Genomic DNA, 16,561 nt, shown 5'->3' with positions numbered 1-16,561 from the left:
TTTATGAAAAATATGAGTGATGAAATTTGGAATCGTTATGCCGTGAAACTGTGCCCACCTTGCAAGGTGGGTACGGTTTCAAACGTCACCATTTTCATGTAGTTGAGTAACGATGCCATTAGTGGCACCGTTATCCTCCATAATTTCTATACTGTAAATTTATAATTTGATTAAATACCAGCCAAGGTCCCTCGAGTTTGGTGGTTTCACCATCTATAATCCCTAACTTCCGTAATTACCATTCGTGGTCCTCCGAGTTGTGAAAACTGACCTATATTATTGCCATCCTCCCGTTAGTTCCTGCCGTCTAAACCGTCTAAAGAAAGGGTAAAAATGTCATTTTTCATATATAATTCTTTTTTAAGTATTTTTTGTTATCTCACGTAGAGGAGTAGCTAGCTGTCGGCAACGGCCTTCCTTCCCGGCGAGCCATCAGAATGGCGGCAACAGAGAAGACCAACAACACCACAATCCTTGTCTCTTCTTCTCTTCTCACCCACCGTTTGTCCTTCTCCTTTTCTCTCTCGGCCGGCGATTAGTAGACGGGAAGCAGCGGATCTAGCGATGCTCTCATCTCCTTCGGCGACCTCCGTTCTTCCCAGCGAGCAGGGCATGAAGGCAACCCAGCAGATCGACGCCGACACCTTCTGTTTCCGGCGGCTGATATCTCTTTCTCTCTCTCTCTCTCTCTCTTAGTCGACGGGTAAGATGGGTCAGCGACGAAGCAGCAACGATGAACGACGACCTTTTGTTTCTTTCCGGCGAACAGTTGACGCGAGGCGAGCAGATCCGGCGGTGGTTGACGATGGTCGAGGCTGAGCAGTGGCTTCCGGTGTGGTGGTGGGTGTTTCCAGTGAACCCTCATCTCCAAATTCAACTTATTGATTCAACTCTGATTCTCAATTTCACGAAAAATAGGTTTGCTTGGCATGTTTGTTACCGCTCTTCCTTGTTCCAATTGTCAACCTTTTGCCCCTTCTCTTCAATTTCATCATGGTAAAAGCTCCATACGCATCTTTCTACATATGGTTTTCAAAGTTGATTGTTGGGGTTTTCAAGATCAAGGCTTGAAATTGTTGGGTTTTTGTTTCAATCCGGCCTACTTGTTTTGTGATTTGTTTTTTTTTTTTTTTTTTTTTTTCAGGCAAAGGTTTACAGATTATTTGGGAAGGAGTATCAAAAACCTGCAAGGGTTCCTTCAGCTTGTCCGTATAAATCATCGGCCACCAAACCCAATAACTCAGTTAGTAATATACACAATCACATTTATGTATTCGTATGGGATGGGTATGGCCTGGGGATGCTGCAAGTGATTTCCTTGTTGCTATAGCTACACCACAGTATGCGAATGGCGATGGCTTTAGCGTGTTTGATGAGAATGACGATGGGTTCATAGACAAAAACAAGGTGTAGAGGATCCTCTGCAGAATGGGTGAATGGGTTTCTCAAAGCTTTCGCAGGAGGATTGCAGGAAGATGATCATTGCGTATGATCACAATGCAACAAAGATGGGAACATTGATTTTCGTGAGTTCTTGAAGCTAATAGAGCACAGTTTTGGATACCTTAGCTTGCTCTTGCCTTATCTCATCTCCCCCTTCATGTCCTTTTTCTACGTAGCTTAGCCGGAGCAACACTAGTTGTAGCAGTACAATAATCAATATGGCAAATGACATTTTTACCCATATTTTTGACGGCTTAGACGGCATAAACTAACGGAAGGATGGTAGCAAGTCAGTTTTCACAACTCGGAGGACCACGAATGGTAATTACAAAAGTTAGGGACTATAGGTTTGGCTGGTATTTACTCTTTATAATTTCTATATTATAGATTCATAACATCTATACTGTAGATTCATAATTTCTAAACCGTAGATTCATAATTTAAATACAGTAGATTCATAATTTCTATACAGTAGATTCATAATTTCTATACTGCAGATTCATAATATCTGTACTGTAGATTCATAATTTCTGTATCGTAGATTCATAACTTCTAAACTGTATAGTTATCAAATTTTGAATATATACTTCTGTCATTTGTGAATACAGAGTTCAACAATTGGGAATATGAACATCGAAAATTATGAACATATAGCTCTATAATTATGAACATATATTTATAAAATTATGAACATATAGCTCTATCACATGTTCACAAACTTCATACTGTAGATTCATAATTTCCATACTGTAGATTCATAATTTAAATACAGTAAATTCATAATTTCTAAATTGTGCGATTGCGAAGAGAGAAACGTCGTTAACTGCAAGTGAAAAATAATTTTTTTTTTTTTTATAATTAGAACGACGAAAACGACACCGTTGTGAAACTATGCCCACCTTGCAAGGTGGGGACAGTTCCACAGCATAATTTGCTTGAAATTTGAATCTAAATGTATTGGAATGGGCCCAATGGGGTATAGAGAGTGAGAAAGAAAGAAATGAATCAATAAGTCCATTAAACCATGTTTAGCCCATTATAGCCATTCAGTTTGGGCTGTCCTTCAAAATTTGTACTATGGGCCCTGCCTTGTATACGTGTATCAAAGTAGCCGAACAAAAGATACCAATGAAATTATAAATTTTATAATTCTTAATTACAAATTTTATTATTAGAAGTATTTATCTTACAATAGGGCTTTGAAATGTCTTTTTACATAACTACACTTTTGTTTTTTGTTTTGTTTTGTTTTTTTTTTTTTTTTAAATATTATTGACTCTATTACAAGGTAGTATTTGTTCTATACTTTCTTTATCTATTGCAGTCCAAAAAGTCAAGACCCCACGATTAGGTTCGATACTGTGACCTTTACTCAAGGGGAGCCCGCATAATATATGATATAATGGAAGCTTTTACTACAATATATAACTTTTTGTCAAAAAATGAATTATGAGGGATTTTAGTGACATGCTACCTTTTTTTTTTTTTTTTTACCCTTCTTCATTTCAATCTCAACCTAGTTAATACAATCAAAATACTTTCTCATTTCTTAAAATATGCATATTGTAATAAAAAGTATTGTAGAATTTCTTATAATATATAATATAAATATTTAAAATTTGGTTGTGTTCAATTATGCATTTAGCTAACACCAATACTACATATGGAGGTGGGATGGTGCCCGCACGGTCTTAAATTAACTCAATGGTTCAGTGGGGAGTATTTGGGAGAAGAGATTAAAGTTCAAACTTCGGCAGCTGCAATATGACCTTGTGGGGATTATGCCTAAAGTGGATAGATCTTATGGGGATTATGTTCAAAGTGGACACATCCCTTATGCGCACCGACATTTGGCTCTATCATTGAGTCACTGTGATTCACATCCTCCTAAATACTTCGTCAAGCCAGGGATTCAACCTTTTGAGAGAAGAGGAGGTGAGATGACGCAATTGCCCTTACCTTTTATCTTTCAGTAATTATTATTATTATTATTATTATTATTATTATTATTATTATTATTATTATTATTATTATTATTATTAAGAAAATATTCGTACTCACTTCATAACTAGAGTTTTAAAATGTATAATTATAATTTTGACATTTAAATGTTGATGTATTATGTTTTAAAATTTATTATTTAAATTAAACCAATGGAGATAATTCTCTAATGATTTTGAATAAAAAACGATTTCCTTAGTAGTTGGTAGGAAATTCTGGTAGAACGAAATTTGTAGTTAAAGTTCTAGTTAAGTCCATGTTCTACAATGGTGTAAAATATTTTAATAAGTTTGTACTTTTTAAAATTAATTATGGTATGGGTATATATGAATCCGATTGGTTATGCTTTGGAGGATAAATTGGAGGCTATGATAGCATTAATTGGTTAAGGTAATCCAACCATATATACTTAACTTGAGAGTTGAGACACTTGATCTGTCTACGTTTGTTGCTATTTTTTCTTCTTTAATCTAACTACACCCAACCTAAAGTACCAAAATTACTTAGAATTAACCTTTAAAGAAAACTTTATACCTAAAAAAAAGAAATCATCACCTCCCAAATAAACCTAATTGTTACTAACCTCAATGCCGTACAAAGCAAATAATGGCTTGAGGATTGAGAATCCACGAATCTAATTAAGTTTTAAAAGAAAATAACACTCTTCAACTGAACATGTGTGCATGCACCGTACAACAAGAATACACTGCAATATTTATAAATTTTATAGATTTATCTACATATTTATTGTAAGTAAATTTGATTTTTTAAAATAGGGTGTGAATATAAATGGAGAGTGACGGTAAATATGGTTACCGGAGTATATTTTAATATAAGCGAATTGAGACAAGTTGTATTGCTAACGTGAATACAGAGTTTTAGAATGTGTCCCCCCTTGTTACATGGGCTCAGATTTTTATACTGTAGTAACGACTACAATAATGAGCATTGATGAACCCTTCACAAATGCAACGGCTCCTCTTCATAAATGTCAGGACTCCTCAATAACTCTTCTATTTGATGAGGCCGTGCTTAATGAGTCGCCTCTTGTAACTGTTCCACATGCTTTTAATTGACTGTCACCAAAGAGAAAAGTAGAATTGACAAAGAAATATGCATATAAAGGATTTTGAAACTAATCTTGCAGCTATTGAGCAAGAAGAATTTATTCAAACCCACTCTTTACTTGATCATGGAGATTGGAGGGTGTGATGACTTGCCATTAGTAATGATTCGTTTAGTCAACACATACACCCTTTTTTTATGTTTACCAATATGTAGAATCAACCAAGTAAATTAGTTTCCACATAATTCTAGTTTATGAGATCTAAGAAACTCAAAGTAACTCTTAGAACAAGAAAAGACACAGTCTAAAAGCATCCATATCAGCTCAAGCATTTTCACGATTTTTAAAGCTCCACTTAAAAAAGAGAAAGAAGGCAAGAAAAAAAGAGAAATAAAAATAAAAATAAAAATAAAAATAAATCTGACACCTCATCTAATTTTTTTTTTTAAAAAGCTTAAAATTGAAACAAAAACACGCCCGGAAGGAGGGTGCTCTATGCACGCTCCTACTGGGCGCGATGGCTGCACTCCACGCTCAGCAATTCGGATGCTTTCCATTTTTCTCTCAGTTGATGTGTCCCACAAAAATACTACATTTGCAAGAAAAAAAATTCTAGAAACCCCATCTCTACATCAATAAAAAACTGCCATTTAATTTTTTATTTTAAAAAAATCTTTAACACGTATAAATGTGAATGCTCTTAAATATTACCGTCCTAATCATTAAAAAAATCTCATAAAATATAATGATTAAGTAACCGAAATCTCATCAATCACAATTCCAAAAACTAACCGATAATTCTACTTTTCCATCAATTAAATTATTAAGAAATTTATTTTTCTCTCTAGGTCTTCTAGGGTTTCTCGGCTTCAACTCCTAGGGTTTCCAAGGTTTCCGACTTCAAGCAGCGATCTTCTCCGGTAAGTGGTACCGGTTTTTTGTTCCGTCAAGCGTCTACGGTGTGGGCGTGTTGTTGTTACGTTGTGGACGTATTGTTCTGCGAAGGGGAGATGGAGGAGCAGCGTGCAGATGGCGCTGTGGCCGCGATCACGGCAAGATGGGCGGGGTTGGCGATTGAGGAGGAAGAGGCAGCACCCTTTGCGCCTGAGTTGGATGCGGATGAGATAGTGGCGGCAGAGAAGGTGGAGCGGTGGTTATTGTTGGGGAGGTTCTTGACGCATAAGCTCGTGAAAATTGAGTATATGAGACAAGTAATGGCGGCATCATGGCAACCGGTTGCGGGTATGCAGGTTTCGGAGATAAAGCCCCGATTATTTCTATTCACTTTCAGCCATGTTACTGACTTGCAAAGGGTTCTCAATGACGGACCGTGGGCATTCGAGAATGCGACATTCGTATGTGATCAACTTGTGGATGGGGGATTTCCCGATGATGTAAAACTGGATACGGTGCAGATGTGGGTCCAGGTTCATGGCTTGCCTATGGGGTATACATCAGACAAGATCCTGGAACAGATTGGTAATTACCTCGGAACTTATATAAAGGGTGATGACAGGTTTGCAGGTGCTCCTTGGAAGGTATTTTACCGGATTCGTGTTGCGATATTGGTGGACAAGCCGTTGAAACGAAGGTTGAATTTCGTTAAACGGGATAAATCTACATGCTGGGTGGATTTCAAGTATGAACGTCTGCATAATTTTTGCTTTTACTGTGGAAAGCTAGGTCATTTGTACAAGTTTTGTAGGATGGCCAGGGATTCGGCGTTGCCGGTAGAGGAGTATCCATACTCGGCAGAGCTACGGGCGGGGATACGGAGGGGGCCGAGGGCGGTTGGGGAGTATTGGTTGACGCAGGAAGAGGAGAGGCCCCGGGATGATGGCCAGGCCGTGGGGCAGTTCGGGGTGGCAGGTTCGGGAAACCCGAATGGTGAGGGTGAAGGGGGGGTGTTGGAGGTAGTGGCTAAGAGGCGGAGGGAGGAGTATGAGGGGGGTGTGGGTAGGCGGGTTGGGGGAGGGAGTGATGATGTGGCTATGATGGATCTCTCAAAAAACTTGTCTGTGGCGGGTGCTGGAGTGCAGCCCCGCCCATCCTCATGAGTACCCTCAGTTGGAACTGTCGTGGCTTGGGCAATCCACAAACAGTTCAGCAGATAGTGGACTGGGTGTCCAATAAGAAGCCAGATTTTGTGTTTTTAATGGAGACGAAGGTGGATCGGAGTCATGCGGAGAGACTTCGTGTAAGAATTGGGTATGAAGGCTGTTTTTGTGTGGATAGTAATGGTTTGAGTGGGGGATTAGCTTTGCTATGGCGAAAAAATAATATGGCAAGGTTACTTACTTACTCAAGGAATTATGTGGATGTTGAAGTGACACTACCGGGGAGTGCGGCATGGCATATGACTGGATTCTATGGCTATGCGGAGCGTAGTAGACGACAAGAGGCGTGGGGTTTATTACGGATGTTGGCGGCCCGATCACAGCTACCATGGGTTGTGATAGGCGATTTCAATGATTTATTGTTCCAGAATGAGAAATGGGGGGGGAAATCCACATCCGAATGGGCTCTTACGGGGTTTTGGGGAGACCATAGATGATTGCCAACTGGCACAGATGCCCATGCAAGGATATCCGTATACGTGGAAGAAGAGAGAGGGGACGGAGTACTGGTTGGAGGAGAAGTTAGATAAGGTGCTAGTAACTGAGTCATGGAGGAGTTTGAATGTACAGGCCAGTGTATTAAACATGCTGACGCGCAGGTCTGACCATTCGGCTCTGTATCTGGGAATCCGGGATGATATAAGGAGAGTGGGGCGTAGGGCGAGCAGTTTCAGGTTTGAAATGGCTTGGCTACATGATGAGGGGTGTAGGGAGGTGGTGGAGAGGGCATGGGGAGAGGGGAGAGTAATGGGTTTGCAGGATTGTCTCCAGCTGTGTGGGAAGGAGATTAACGGCCTGGGGGGGGGGGGGGGGGGCGGGGGGGGGGGGGGGGAGACCGTTTCCATAAGTTCGGGGCCCAAATTAAACGGTTGCTCAAACAGCAGGACCGGCTGAGGGGAAAGCGGGATTCAGCGTCATTGGCTGAGTTTCGTCATCTTGAGGCTGAGTTGTGTAAGTTGGAGGCAATGGATGATGCATTCTGGAAGCAGAGGGCAAAGCAACATTGGCTACAAGGGGCGGATGCGAACACCAAGTTCTTTCACAGGTATGCTTCTGACCGTAGAAAGAAAAATGCTTTGAATAGAATTAAAACTGCTGATGGGGTGTGGGTGGAGGGTAATGCAATGAATCAGACTGTTATGAGCTATTTCCATGAGGTTTTCAGTTCCGGAAACTCTACGGCTGTAGCTAGTAATTTATTTGATATGATACAACCCAGCGTGACACAAGCACAGAATGAGTCACTGGATTCCCCCTTTACTGGTGAGGAGGTAAAGAATGCGTTATTTGATATGTTCCCTGATAAATCCCCGGGACCGGATGGAATGAATCCGGGTTTCTACCAAAAGTTCCGGGATGTGGTGGGGGGTGATGTTTCTGCCTTTATTATTAATTGCTTGAATAATGGATCATTCCCCAAGGAGGTTAATAGTACGAATGTGGTACTAATCCCAAAGAAAAGCTTGCCTGAATATGTGACTGATCTACGACCAATTGCATTGAGTAATGTGGTGTACAGGTTAATGGCGAAGGTGATAGCAAATAGAATGAAGCCATTGATGGAGGGGTTAATTTCTGAGTCCCAAAGTGCCTTCATACCGGATAGGCTAATAACGGACAATATACTGATAGCTGCAGAGGTAGGCCACTATCTGAATAGGAAGCAGTGTGGTGTGGTAGGGTGGGGAGCCTTGAAGCTAGATATGGCTAAGGCGTATGATCGGATGGAGTGGACTTTTTTGAAACAGATGTTAACAGCCCTGGGATTCAGTGGCAAATGGATAGAGTTGATAATGTATTGCGTCACTACGGTTTCATATGAATTTTTTATAAATGGTTTCTCAGCAGGACAGGTGATACCCACAAGAGGTTTGAGACAGGGAGATCCTCTGTCTCCGTATTTATTTATAATATGTGCAGAAGGATTATCTATGCTTTTGCAACAGGCACAGCAGTGTGGGAAAATACATGGATGCAGAGTAGCCAGAGGTGCACCGCCAATATCTCATTTGTTCTTTGCAGATGACAGCTTGCTTTTCTTTAAAGCAAATGTTGAGGAAGCCGGGGAGGTAAAGAGATGTTTGATTGAATATGAGGCCTTGTCTGGACAGGCAGTAAACTACCATAAATCCAGTGTGTGTTTTAGTAAAAATACAACGGAGGATTGCAGGGATCAAGTGGCGCAACTTTTGGGTGTTCCGAAAGCAACAGATTTTGGCAAGTATTTGGGTCTGCCTTCGTTTATTGGGCGGAGGAAGAGGGCGGTGTTCTCATATATTGAAGATAAAATAAACCGGAGAATAGGCACATGGAATAAAAGGCTGTTATCTCAGGCTGGAAAGGAGGTACTTTTGAAAAGTGTAGCACAATCAATGCCTACCTTTTCTATGAGTGTTTTCTTGCTACCTGAAGCAGTATGCCAGGCAATTCAAAGAGCAATGAATAAGTATTGGTGGGGATCTGGGGGGACCGCCGTATTCACTGGAAAGCTTGGGACAAGTTGTGTGCCCCGAAGAAATATGGAGGTCTGGGTTTCAAAGACCTACGAGCTTTTAATTTAGCAATGTTGGGTAAACAGGGATGGAGATTTCTGGTTAAACCTGAGTCCTTGGTAGCAAGAGTGTATAAGGCACGATACTACCCGAGGACATCATTTGATGAGGCAGTTTTGGGGAATAATCCTAGCTTTTGCTGGCGGAGTATTTTTGCGGCTCATAGCTTGGTTTGTGGTGGGATAAGGAGGAGGATAGGGGATGGTAAAGATACTTTAATATGGGGACACCCATGGCTACCTGATGGCCCAGATCCTATGATCCAAACTGATATGCCCCAGGAATTAGCAGGTTCAAAAGTTGTGGGTTTGATTGATCAAGATACTGGAACCTGGGATCCACATATACTCAGGGACTTATTTATGGAGGATGATGTGGAACGAATTAGCAGGATACCGGTGTGCCCGGATTATCCAGATATGTGGTATTGGCAGGGGGACCCCAATGGTAACTATACAGTAAAAGGGGGATACAGACTTGTTGTTGGAAATTATGAACACACGAACGAGGATTTTAATGACTGGCTGCGTATGTGGAAATTGAAAGTACCTCCTAAATGGAAATTATTTCTGTGGAAAGCTCTGAGTGGTGTTCTCCCCACCACAATTAATCTTATCATGAAGAGAGTAGAAGTTGACCCAACATGTGTAATGTGCACGAATTACCCCGAATGTACAATGCATGCTTTAGTGTCTTGTGAATTTTCACAAGCAGTATGGCGGGAATCTACATTGCCTATTATGCATATTATGGCTGATTCTTTTGAGACTTGGTTTCTTGAAATTATGAAGGAACTTACCAATGATCAATTTACTATGGCAGCAGCGATTCTCTATTATATATGGCGGGCGAGGAACCAAGCGGTGTGGGATCACACTCTACCATTACCCAAAAGAATGGTGAGTGCGGCAAATGCGGCGTGGCAGTCGTGGAGCACAGTACACGGACCGCACCCCACGGTGCCTCATGCACCTTCAGCTCTCTCGGCCGGAGATGGGCTGCCAAAGCTGTACATCGACGCAGGCTTTCATGCATCGGACGGCGCGGCAACGGCAGGAGCGGCTCTAGTCTCAAACGAAGGGGAGTTTATTGCATGTTTCAATATGAGATTGCCTTATTGTCTATCCCCGTTGATGGCAGAAGCGTTGGCGTGTAAAGAAGCTCTATCATGGCTGAAGGAGAAGGGTTTGCAAACGGTACAACTACATACGGATTGCCGTATTCTACAACAACACTTGACAACACAAGCCACACGAATGCGAACATATATTGGCTATATTATTGATGGATGCAGGACTATTTTGTCGTCTTTTAATTTATGTTCTGTTATTTACATTCCTAGATTAGATAATTTTATTGCGCACTCTTTAGCAGCACATGCTTTTACTCAGACTCATACGATGTACTGGGACGCTGTCCCACCAGATTTTATTTCAGCCTATCTAATATAATCACCTTCATTGGTGGCTTTCAAAAAAAAAGTATATTTATAAGGAAAGGACATGTCCCTTACTTTTATCTAAGTTACGTAATTCTGGAACTAACTAATTACCAAAAGACTATCTAAATAAAATGATTAAAATCTAAAAATATATAATAAAATAATTCAATATTTTTTTTGAAAGGTACTGGTTCTATTACAAAGAACCAATAACGCTTCCATTGAGACTTGAATTCACAACCTTCCAAATAAAAATCCAATCCGAATACCATTAGACCACATAATATTGGTCCAATTAATACAATATAATTTTGTGACAATGCATTCTTCTTAATATGAAGTACTTGCTTAGACTCCCAATTTGAGTAGGGAAAACATCCTTTTCGTTCTACGAGACTCACTGTGCAAGACCAGTGATTTTGAGCCTAATTTTTACCATGATGCGATGGGGTGTTCGGTATATAGTTGTTAATTGATTGAGTAAGTGGAATTGACTAATTGATAGCATTAGTTGATTATATAAAGATGTTTGATAAATTAGTTGTTAGCTGATAGCTTATTACATGCAAAATAACTTTTTTCAAAAAGTTTATCTGAACAACTTTTTGAATTTTAGCATTTTAAAACAATAAATTGTTAAATAAAATTAATTAATCAAACACTTATATTGACTATTGATTGTTTAACTTGTTAAACAGCTAATAATCATCAAATAGGTTAAAATTAACGGGTAAACTAACTATTTTACCAACATGAACTATATATGCTCACACACAAAACATAAAACTCATACAATTGTCTTTCATATTTTCATGGAAATAATAATTTAATTTCATTTGGACTCCTTTATTGGGCTTCTTACAACAAGTCTTGACCCAAGAGAAATTTATATTGCTATTGCCAAATGCCAATATAAGGCTAACATTATCCCTACAAATTTTTCTCACTTTCAAAAACGGGTCCTACCTCCACATCATCACATGTACAAATTATTTATTATTCACACTACATTCCTACAAATCTAATCAACTTTCAAAAGTGGGCCCAATATGTTAAAATAATATTATTAATTATATTAAAATATTAAAAACTACAGAAAATATAATAATTTTTTTAAAAAAAAAATACAAAAGTTGCCGCGGCAGCTTTTTCAGGGTTTGCAAATTTGCAAACCCATTTCATTAAAAAAATAAATAAATATGTATATGTGGCTTTGCCACATCACTTTGCAAAGGGGAGTTTGGCTGGGATGTGGACAGCTTAAGAATAATAGCCATGTTGGGTTATGTTTGATTTGACCCATAACTTTATCACTAAGGGCATCCTCAATAGTGAGGATTTTGGTGTAGTTTTTGAAGAGTTTTTGGATGCGTGATTAAGAAAAAGAAATGAGTGAAAAGAAAAGAAAGAAAAAAAAAAAACTGACAAAATTCTTGCAAAACTCCTCAAAATTTCCAAAACCCCCACAACTCGTGACAAAACTACAAATTAGTAGGATTACCTCAATCCTCTCTCTCCTCTCTCCTCCATATACCTATTTTTTTTCTTAATTCTTGTGTAAAATTCCCTTGTTGGGGATGCCCTAAGACTGTTAACATCAATTGTTATACCATCTATCAGGGTTATCTTGTAGGCAAATTATATCGTGCACTAGGCCCAAAACGACGTTGTTTTGGACCTTTTCGCGTGTCTGCTGTTAACTACTTAAAAAAATTCATGTTCGAATGTACATAATTGTATAATAGGATACACAGAATTTTAAATCTGAAAACACAGGATTTTAAAACTGAAAATTCCCATGTTTCTAATGTAAAGAATTATATAATAGAATGCACATAATTTTATACTTGAAAACACAGAATTTTATAACTGAAAATTTCCATGTTTCGAATAATGTACAGAATTATATAATAAAATGCACATAATTTTATACCTGAAAATACAGAACTTACCAAAACGACGTCGTTTTGGGAGGCACGGGGTGCACATTGCTATATGTGCGCCCTGGTGCACGATATAATGACTGTATCTTGTATTATGATTTATGAATTCTTGTACAAAAATTATGCGTCTAAAATTGATATATTATGTATCTACCGTTAACATTTTATGTGCTTGCAAATAAATTAGTAGCATATAACATATTAATTATAGATCTATAATATGATAACTATAAACGACATATAATATATTAATTATAAACATATAAAATATTAACGGTAAACACTATATATTAACTAGAATCTACAATGCGATGTGGACCTAGTCCATGGTATAGTACTATAGTTTGCCATAGCTTCATATATGATCAAATTAAAGTATATAAAGATGATAATAAAAATTAAATGTTGTCATGACATATTATTATATTATTGCTCCTGCCAATCTGCTATCCTAGCTTGTTAACAAACAAAGATGTAGGACGATCAACAATGATCAATCTAAGTTGGTTTATTTGTTTGGTTATAGTCTTTTATCAATTAGAATTATAAAACAAATTTTACTTAAAATGCATTTGGATAAGAACTGTATGTGGGTTTTTCGGTAAATTAAAGATGTGGGCTATATGTTCGGTTTAGTACGTAATTAGTTATTAGTGGCAAATTATGCTCTGGACCCGTGCCCAAAACGACGTCGTTTTAAAAAAAAAAACGCGTCATTTAGTTAAAAAAAAAAAAATTTCGCGCGTGTTTTGCCGTTAACGGCGTTATTTTTTTTTTTTTTGATTATGAATGTACAGTTATGCCGTTATGAATGTACAGTTATGCCGTTATGAATGTACAGTTATGCAATTATGAAATTATGAACACAGAGCTCTAACATTATGAACTTACAATTATGAACATATATAGTGATAAAATTATGACCATGGAGCTTTAAAATTGTGAATATAGAGCTTCGAAGATTATGAATGTACAGTTATAGAGTTATGAATCTACAGTTATGGAGTTATGAATCTACAGTTATGAGATTATGAATCTACAGTTATGGAATTATGAATGTACAGTTATTGATCGAATTATGAACAAAGAGCTCTAACATTATGAACTTACAATTATGAACATATAGTGATAAAATTATGAACATAGAGCTCTAAAATTGTGAACATAGAGCTTCGAAAATTATGAATGTACAATTATGGAGTTATGAATGTACAGTTATGACGTTATGAATGTACAGTTATAGAGTTATGAATGTACAATTATAGAGTTATGAACGTACAGTTATGGAGTTATGAATGTATAGTTATTAACATATAGTAATAAAATTATGAACATATACTTCTATAACAAAGTGATCTGAAATTAAAAAAAAAAAAAAAAAAAAAAAAAAAAAAAAAAAAAAGATAACAGTGCCGTGGCACTGTTACCCGTGTCCAGCAAGCATGCTGGACACGGGTCCAAGGCATAACGATTGGTTATTAGTTATATAGGAAGCAAAGTGAGTCAATCATTATTGTGTGGACCATGGTCCATACAATTTGTGTAGATCATATTTTGTCTACTGTAAAATAAATAATGTACATTCAGTACAAAAATAATGTATATTCAGTACAAAAATAATGTACATTATATTTAGGAGATGTACATTATTTTTATTCTGAGTGTACATGATATTGTATAATGTACATCCAGTATAAAAATAATGTACATTTAGTATATTAAAAATGTACATTTTATTATGGTCTACATAATATTGTGTGGACCATGATCCACACAATAATTTGCCAAAGTGAGTTAAAAATAAAAATAAATACCCCACACATACTGTTGATGATTCCTTTATTATGAACTCTGCCACTCTATAGTCCATATATACTGAAATGGACATCAGAAGTGGTTACTACGAAATCAGATTGATACAAGGGGATGAACACAAAGCAGCTTTCATAACACATCATAATATGCCCCTACCACCTTTCACAAATTGATGAACTTTGCATTTTATTTTTTGTTTTTGTCGAACACGTGTCCTTGTTTTCTTTGATGATGACATACTCAAATCTCATCCACAAACAAAATGCCTTATTTCTAAGATGAGAACTGATTGTATTATATTTTTTGAACTTGATTACAATGAGATCAGATGATGTGAATATATACAACAGAGAGTCACAGTGTGATAAGGATAAAAAGTAGAGAGTCACAGTGTGACAAGGATAAGAAGTTCTAAACAGACTCAGTTACATAGAGTCCTAATATCTAAAACTCCTTTTTTCTTATCTAAGTTTAATACTTTTGACACATTATCTATGATCAAAATCGAGAATGTTGGGTAATCCAACCAATTTGATCATGCTGTCGACTTGATAATAACTCAGTCCACGTTCTCGAATAGTGACTGTAAATTTGGATAATCCATATATTTCAGGCTTAATATGGTTTTGAACCTTCTCAAGTGAGTTTTGGTACCAAATTAGGTATAGCAGCTAAGCTAGTTGTTATGGAGTGGGTAATGTTTTCTGGTTAGGTACAGAATGAAGGTTTATGCATGCAGACATGGCTGCAGGAATATATAGTTCTGAGAGAGAATATTATTTATTATATCCAGAAGCTAAGGGGATTTGGTTTACCTAAAGTTCTAACATTACCTTATATATAGAAACTAGTTTGGCCTTGAAGATGAACCTGAAGCTCATAACCTCAAAGTATTATTATGGGCCATAGGATTTTGAAGAAGCTAAGGTTAGCTAGCCCAGTAGAGTACGTGGGCAGTTGGAATTACCTACTTTTCTTTCCCAGTCTGCTTGTCTAAGAAAAGGTTATTAACACTTTCTAGTTTCTACATTATTGGTAGTATACATACATCATTGTATGTAAGTCCTCATCATGTGATCACTAATCTTTTAATAAAGATTCATTCTGCCTATGATACGTAGTAACTTAAACTAAGAGTGTCTTACACCATCATCAAAGCTAGCATGGTGACATCATATCAGTCAGGGCACTTTCATTAAAAATAGCACAGATCTAAAAGTTTAATTCGGACCTTTATTGTTTTGTTTCAAGATGCAATCTAAATATAATAAAGTAAAACTGTAATCTAAATATAATAGAGTAAAACAGGAAAAAGAAAGACAATAATAGAGAGATAAGAGCATAGCGGTCGGGTAGAGAGATTTTTTTAACATTTAAATTTCACTATAATGATACATAGAGATTGAAAATCTAGAAAATCTCTATAACTGATAAGGTATTTGGATCCAAATCCATTTGGAATTCAAGTTATTGTCCTTATTCTATGACAAAAATAAAAAGGTAATAATTTGTTTTGTGTGTCCAAGTATAATATTTAAAAATTCAACAAAGAAAATAAATACAATTCAAAATTTAATTTAAAAGTAAAATTTTTCTTGCATATTTCAATTCAAAATTATTCACTAAAATTTCGATGTCAATTCCTTCTAAAATTTTCTTTTCAATTACAATTAAGATCAATTTATGAATTCTAAAAAAATAATTATCAAGTATAAAAAAATTAATTACATAAAAATATTTTTTTAAAAAAATTGGATCCTCAAAAATTGGGGGCCCTATGCCGTCGCCCTGGCCGCACATGGTCAAGGTCGGCCTTGATATCATCGTAGTCTTAGATCTCTTCTTAGTCGTCTTTTATGAGTTTTACATTGAAAAATAAGAGAGAGAGACATATGAGTTTATAAGGACATGAGTTACACTAACTAATTGATTGGATTCAATATTTTAGGATGGTTTGACCTAGGGGTGGGCACTTCGGTTCGGTTTATTCGAACCGAACCGAGCCGAACTAGTAATAGAAAACCAAACGGTTCAATACCGAATTGAACCGAAATCGAACGGTTTGGCAAAAACCAAACCGAACCGAATATCATATGATAATAATAATAATAATAATAATAATAATAATAATAATAATAATAAGTAAATCCAAGTCCCTTGATGTCTGCTCCACCGTTTAGTTC

The 16,561-nt window shown here is 37.1% G+C and overlaps 1 long non-coding RNA gene across 1 annotated transcript; it reads left to right on the top strand.

The window, feature by feature from the left end:
* Positions 1–866: 866 nt before the first annotated feature.
* On the top strand, positions 867–1,177 carry LOC109177305. Its single transcript, XR_002053560.1, has 2 exons — positions 867–996; positions 1,145–1,177. It is a non-coding gene; the product is annotated as an uncharacterized LOC109177305 (long non-coding RNA).
* The last annotated feature ends 15,384 nt before the right edge of the window (positions 1,178–16,561 follow it).

This window comes from Ipomoea nil, unplaced genomic scaffold, assembly GCF_001879475.1.
Source record: "Ipomoea nil cultivar Tokyo-kokei standard unplaced genomic scaffold, Asagao_1.1 scaffold0804, whole genome shotgun sequence".
Lineage (NCBI taxonomy): Eukaryota > Viridiplantae > Streptophyta > Magnoliopsida > Solanales > Convolvulaceae > Ipomoea > Ipomoea nil.
The sequence above is the reverse complement of the archived record's forward strand: the minus strand, read 5'-3'. Positions and strand labels throughout refer to the sequence as shown.